This window comes from Ochotona curzoniae, unplaced genomic scaffold (assembly GCF_017591425.1).
Source record: "Ochotona curzoniae isolate NIBS_2020 unplaced genomic scaffold, NIBS_Ocur_1.0 contig_430, whole genome shotgun sequence".
Taxonomy (NCBI): Eukaryota; Metazoa; Chordata; class Mammalia; order Lagomorpha; family Ochotonidae; genus Ochotona; species Ochotona curzoniae.
In genome coordinates this window covers 11670317-11676444 of record NW_024466219.1, presented here as the reverse complement: position 1 = coordinate 11676444, position 6128 = coordinate 11670317, and positions in this window count along the sequence as shown.

The following is a 6128-nucleotide window of genomic DNA, read 5'->3' as shown; positions in this document are numbered from 1 at the left end:
AGAGAGGAAGATCTCCCATCCAATGATTCACCACAACGGCCGATGCTATGCCGATCCGAAGCCAGGATCCAGGAACTTCTTTTGGTTATCCCACATGGGTGCAGGATCCCAAGGCTTTGGGCCTTCCTTCACTGCTTTCCCAGGCCACAGGCAGGGATCTGGAGGGGAAGTGGAGCTGCTGAGATTAGAACCGGAGCCCATATGGGATCCTGGCGCGTTCAACGCAAGGATTTTAGCTGCTAGGCCACACTGCTGGGCGCAGGAGCTGATGTTTCTGATATTGTTTTTATGTATTTTGAGTCCTGGTGATACAGAGGGTTTTAAGTCCTGGGGGTCAGAAGTAACAGTGCAGTGTGAAACCGCGGCAGGATTTTACAGCTGACAGTGCCACCATGGAATCTGTATGAGTCAGGTAAGGAGGGGATGTTAGGGGTATGGCAACCCTAGGTCAGTTTCTGACAGCAGAGGCCGTTTCTCTGAAGATCGCCTGAGCTTGCGTTGTGGCCCTCGAAGTCCTGGGAAATGGCAGTGCTGACTTCTCCTTTAGGGGTAGGGACTCAGCCTCTCTGCGTTTTATTTTGGTCTCTACAAAAGCTCTCCCTGCTGGGGATGTAGAGGAGGTAAGGGTGGATGGGGGCAGCCAAGTGAGTCCTTAGGGCAGCGTTAACACGTGGACAGCGCCCCCTGGGAGCTGTGTAATGCGGCGTCTGCAAGTTGAGGGGTGACTGTCGTGGTTCAACCTTGCAGCTTGCAGCACCTGTGGGAGCGGTGTGGTGTTTCCAGGAGCTGAGGCTGCTGCGACCGGGTCCTTCCGCAGCCTCTGCTTCACAGTGCCAGTTCTGATACTGTTGTATTCACTGCGCAACCTGGCACACGACAGACAGTCCAGATCTGCCACGTTCTGTGTAATTGGTGCTGGACACGGATGAGCATGGGAAGGGCGGATTTTTGACCGGAACTAAGGAGAGAAATGAACCTCGTGCCCTAACCTCGTGAGCACCAAATTTGACATTGTGTCTGTCATGCCTCTGTTTTGCAAGTGGAAGAAGACACTTCCAGAACAAGCATGAAGTTGGCGGTTTATGTCTTAGAAAGGAGAGCAAAGGTCAGTTTTTGGGCTGGGATGGAGAGACCGTTTCCTGACATGAGTGCATTTTCAATTAAGCTAAAAAAATAACATGATAATCAGGAAAATGGAGCCATGAGCATTGAATGAATTTTTGTAAAAGATTTATTTATTTTTTATTACAAAATCATATATACAGAGAGGAGGAGAGACAGAGAGGAAGATCTTCCATCTGATGATTCACTCCCCAAGTAAGTGCAACAGCCAATGCTATGCTGATCCGAAGCCAGGATCCAGGAACTTCTTCCGAGTCTCCCACACAGGTGCAGGGCCCCAAAGCCTTGGGCCGTCCTCGACTGCTTTCCCAGGCCACAAGCAGGGAGCTGGAAGGGAAGCGGAGCTTCCGGGATTAGAACCGGCACCCATATGGGATCCTGGTGCGTTCAAGGCGAGGACTTTAGCTGCTAGGCAGCTAAATTCTTGACAGTAGCAGATGATGGTCAGTGTGCAGGGGATCGGTTTCTATGCTGTGAGTATGAAGTGAGATCAGCAAACTGATTGTCTCCTGAATACTGTAGTCAGTGGAAGAGGGAGGTGAAGGAAGAAAGAAATGCTCAAAGGAGAGGCAGGTGGGGTGCACAGCAGTGAGAGAGGTGCAGGGAGGATGGCAGGTGCCCCAGGGCAAAGCAAAAACTCAAGCAGAAAAACAGCTGCAGGTGGAACCCACACACTTTGATGCAGAGGCCGGTTATTCGCCACAGTTTAAAGCTACAGGAGATGTTGCTGATGAAGTTGTCAGGTAAGTTATTGGTTATTCTTTAAGATAATAGAATTCCTTCCTAGGTGGATAATCGTCACTATTTGCTTTGACAAGTGAAAAGGGAGCTGTTGTGGATTGAGAATCACTAAGCGATTCTTCAAGAAAATATGTAGCCCAAACTTCTAACCTGTTTAACAGAGGCAGCGAGTGACTGTCATGGCCGTGGTGTTTTCTTGGGTGTCAGGCAGCGTGCCAGCTACTCTGTGGTTTGCTGTGTGGCCTCACCCTGTGACTGGGTCCTAGGCTGCAGATCTCCCCGCTGAGGGCACTCTGCCATCCTGCCCCTTGGACTCTGCCCTGTGTTTTATGACTGCCTTCAGCCAGGGCACTGGAAGCAGACATCTTAAGAGCAGAGGTTTTAAATCACATAATGACATTCATCACTGGTACAAGTGCTTGCCCCAGGTGGCTGCCGCCCCTCCAGCCTCATCCTAGAAAGGCAGACCCAGGAAGCCTTGTCCCTGATAATTCAGATCAAGGCCAAGACAGTGGGCACTGATCACAGGCCACTGAATTTTTAGAGTTATTGCCACATGGTTTCCTGGTAGCAAAAATATAATAGCTATGGGCATTAAGAATGTGACTGTGTTACAGTGACAAACAGCCGACTGGGTGCCAGCTGGCTCACTTGTTTCTATTTTCTGAATCCTTACAGTAAGCCCTTAGTGAGAACTCTTACAGTACAAAGCACAGAGGGATTGATGAACTCCCCCATAGATGGACAGGAAAGCAGTGATTTCAACCCAGCTCCATCCTAAACTATGATAGAACTGTGAATACTTGTGAAACTGCTTTTTCACTACGCTCTCCTATTTTCCTGTGTGATTAAAAAAATATTTATTATTATTTTATTTGGAAGGTTTACAGATAGAAGAAGAGACAGAGAAAGATCTTCCATCTGCTGGATTACCCCCCAAATGGCTACAATGACCAGAGATGAGCCAATCCAAAACCACAAGCCAGGAGGTTTTTTTGGGTCTCCGACAGGAGTGCAGGGTCCCAAGACTTTGGGCCGTCCTCCACTGCTTTCCCAGGCCATAAGCAGGGAGCTGGTAGGGAAGTGGAGCAGCCAGGATTAGAACTGGCACCCACATGAGATCCCTGCACATGCTTGGTGAGGATTTAGCCAGTAGGCTACCGTGCTGGCAGCCTCATCAGGACTCCATCTGTGTTCTAAGCACAGTAAGAGCTTGGAAAGGGAGTCCTTCCGTTTGGTTGCTCAGGGACAGCTCTCCACTACCTAGAGATGGAAGCAGAAATGCTGCTTCCACCAAAGCCAAGGGAACCAGAGCCAACTCCAAGGATGAGAAAACCAATCTTCCCTCCTCCAGGAAGTACAGTGCGAGTGAGGGGATGCAGGCTAGAGGGGTGGAGACTGAGCCCCACCAAGCCAATGCAAACCTGTCCTCAGTGCACCTAATTACCCCCTGCTGGGTGCCTTTGCCCCATAGGGAGCACTGAGTTGGCTGTGTCCCGAGGTGAGGAGCTAAGTTTCCAGATGAACCTGTGATGACAGTGGCGCATCGGTTGCTACATTCCAGGAATGGACCTGGACCGGATGACTGAAGATGTCAATGGAAAGCAGGTTAATGAAATTCTGCCTCACCAAGCTGGAAGGTCCTGAAAGGAGAACGTATAATCCTTTTAAATGGAGCTTTAATAGGTACAATTGCAGAAAATAATGAGGGGTGTGAGCCCCAGGGCTAGATGGTAGCCACCTCCAGAGTCTTGTTGCAAACCGGGCACTTCCTAAGACAGCACAGAAGCCATGGTTCCTCTTGGGGCAATGGTCTCTTGCACCTCATTTAGAACATTTAGAGCTCTGAGACCTTCCCTGTTCAAAACTGTGATTCCTTAGACCACAGTGTGATTCCTAAGATGTGGCTGATCTTGTAAGTATAAATACATATTGGATATCTGAGAAAATGTAACACATTTCGATAATGTTTGTGTTGCTCATGTATCAAAATGATCATTTTGTTAGATGGTATTACATTAGGGGTATCTTTTAAGTAAATTACTGTTTTATTATTATTATTATTATTATTATTATTATTACATATTTGAGAGAGCCAGCCAGAGCTCCCATGTGCTGCACATGCCAGGAGCAGCCAGGGCTGGCCAGACAGGAGCCAGGAACTCTGACTCCATCTCCCAGGTCACTGGCAGAGACCCAACACCTGAGCCATCCTGCTGCCTTCCAGGGTTTCCATCAGCAGAAAGCTGGAACTGGGAGTGGAGCCAGGGGCGTAAGGCCAGGCCCAGTGGGATGCGGTGATCTCAACCAGTGGCCAAGCCCCTCTGGAAGCGCCCACGCCTCCTTAATGCAGCTGGGACGAGGGAGACATGTCACTCAGATTATCTTATAGAGCCTTGCCTTGGATTTTTGAAGAATGGAGCGAATTTCCAGGGTCACAGTTTGCACTCCCGTTGCTAAATCGCAGTGGAAGAAGAGCACTGTATGCAGTTTGCTGTTGCTGCTTTCTTTTCTCTAAAATATAATCTCTAACTCCTTCCACGGCTGTTGTCAACTGCCATGACTGTTTGGATTCAATGGAAGCTTATAGCACAGAAACCTAGTTAATAACAAAATGCAGCTGGGAGATAGCAAGCACACAGCAAACAGGCCGAGCCTTTATAATCGCACGTGAAGTAAGGGCAACTCATCAAGTCCACATTAATCTGCACTCTGGCTTGGGAGACACCGCTCCCATAGAGATGGCAGAACGCCATCCGTTTGCTCATCTGCGTGCACTGGTCCTAGCAGAACAGTGAGCTCCCTGTCACTCTTCAGACTGCTGAGCCTGATAGGGGAGCTTCCTCTGCCCCACCCTGCCCAGTGAGTCAGAGAACAAACTGTGGTTTAAACCAAGAAATTAGAAAAAAGAAGCCTTATGTAAGCAGGCAAAAGCATGCAGATGGGTGTGGAATTATTCATGAGGCTGCCAGTCTGAAGACCGCTGCCTTCTTCCCGCCTGCAGAGGCTGACAGGGAGCATGGGGGAGGTGAAGGCTGGAGTAGAATTCTTGCAGTCCAACTAGTGACCGGGCAGCCACCCTCCCCCCACCCCGTCCCTTGTTTCCTTACCTACGAGACAGAGACGCAATTCCTGTCTGCTGGTTCACATGCCCAGACACCCACATCAGCCCAGGAGCTCCATTGAGGTCTCCCACATGGGTGGCAGGAACCCAAGGCCTTGAGGCAGCACCACTGCTCTCCAGGCTATCTGAGCCTGGTATGGGGCTCAGGCACTCCAGTGTGGAAAGTCAGAGAGGAAGCTCCTCTGTTCGTTCATTCACCCCTCAAGTGGCCAAAACGGCCGGAGCCAATCTGATCCAAAGCCAGGAGCCTCTCCCGGGTCCCCCATGCAGGTGCAGGGTTCCAAGGCTCTGGGCCATCCTCGACTGCCTTCCAGGCCACAAGCAGGGAGCTGGATGGGAAGTGGAGCAGCAGAGGCACAAACTAGTGCCCAGATGGGATCCTGGCGTGTGCAAGGGGAGAACTTTAGCCACTAGGCTATTGCACCAGACCTGGCTGCAGGTCTCTTAACCAGCTCCCAGCTAGTGGATCAGATGCTGCCCGCTGCAAGGGGATTTAGATCTTGTGCTGGTTTTAAAATGAGAAAAGCAATGTATGTGAATTCACAAGCTCTTTCATTTTCTGCTTTAGGAAAACAACATTTCATTTGGAGCAGCCAGTGACATTTTCAACAGGATGTCAGGAATGACCCTGGGCCACACTGGCACAGCACAATGGGGAAAAAACACTGGATTGAAGTTCAAATTCAGCCTTCAAAAAGAAAAAATTCTTTTTTTTTTCTTTATTTTTGAGAATCTACATAGTTAATGAGGGCACAAAGGTTCAAGGGCTACAGGAAAGTGGGTAAGACTATTATTTCCACATTGTTTCCTTCATGGTTCTTAGGCAAAGGGGAAGATAAAGGGAGAAGCCCCACCCAGTCTCCCCACCCCAGGTCCCTGATGAGGGCACGCTCCGAGGGGCTTGCTCCAGTGGTTTTGATAGTTCAGCAGTTCTGAATTGCTGCCAATCTCTCCACTCCAAGCACGATGAATCTTGTAATTCCCCCTCACCCCCCCCCCCCAGCTACTTCCTTTATGTAAAAATAGGCTGCCCAGAATGCTTTGGAATTGACAATGCTTTTTAAATCTTATTAATTGCCTCTGAATGAAATCAACCCAAACAGAAAAAGAGTATTCTGTAATATTTACTAATCCCTGAGTT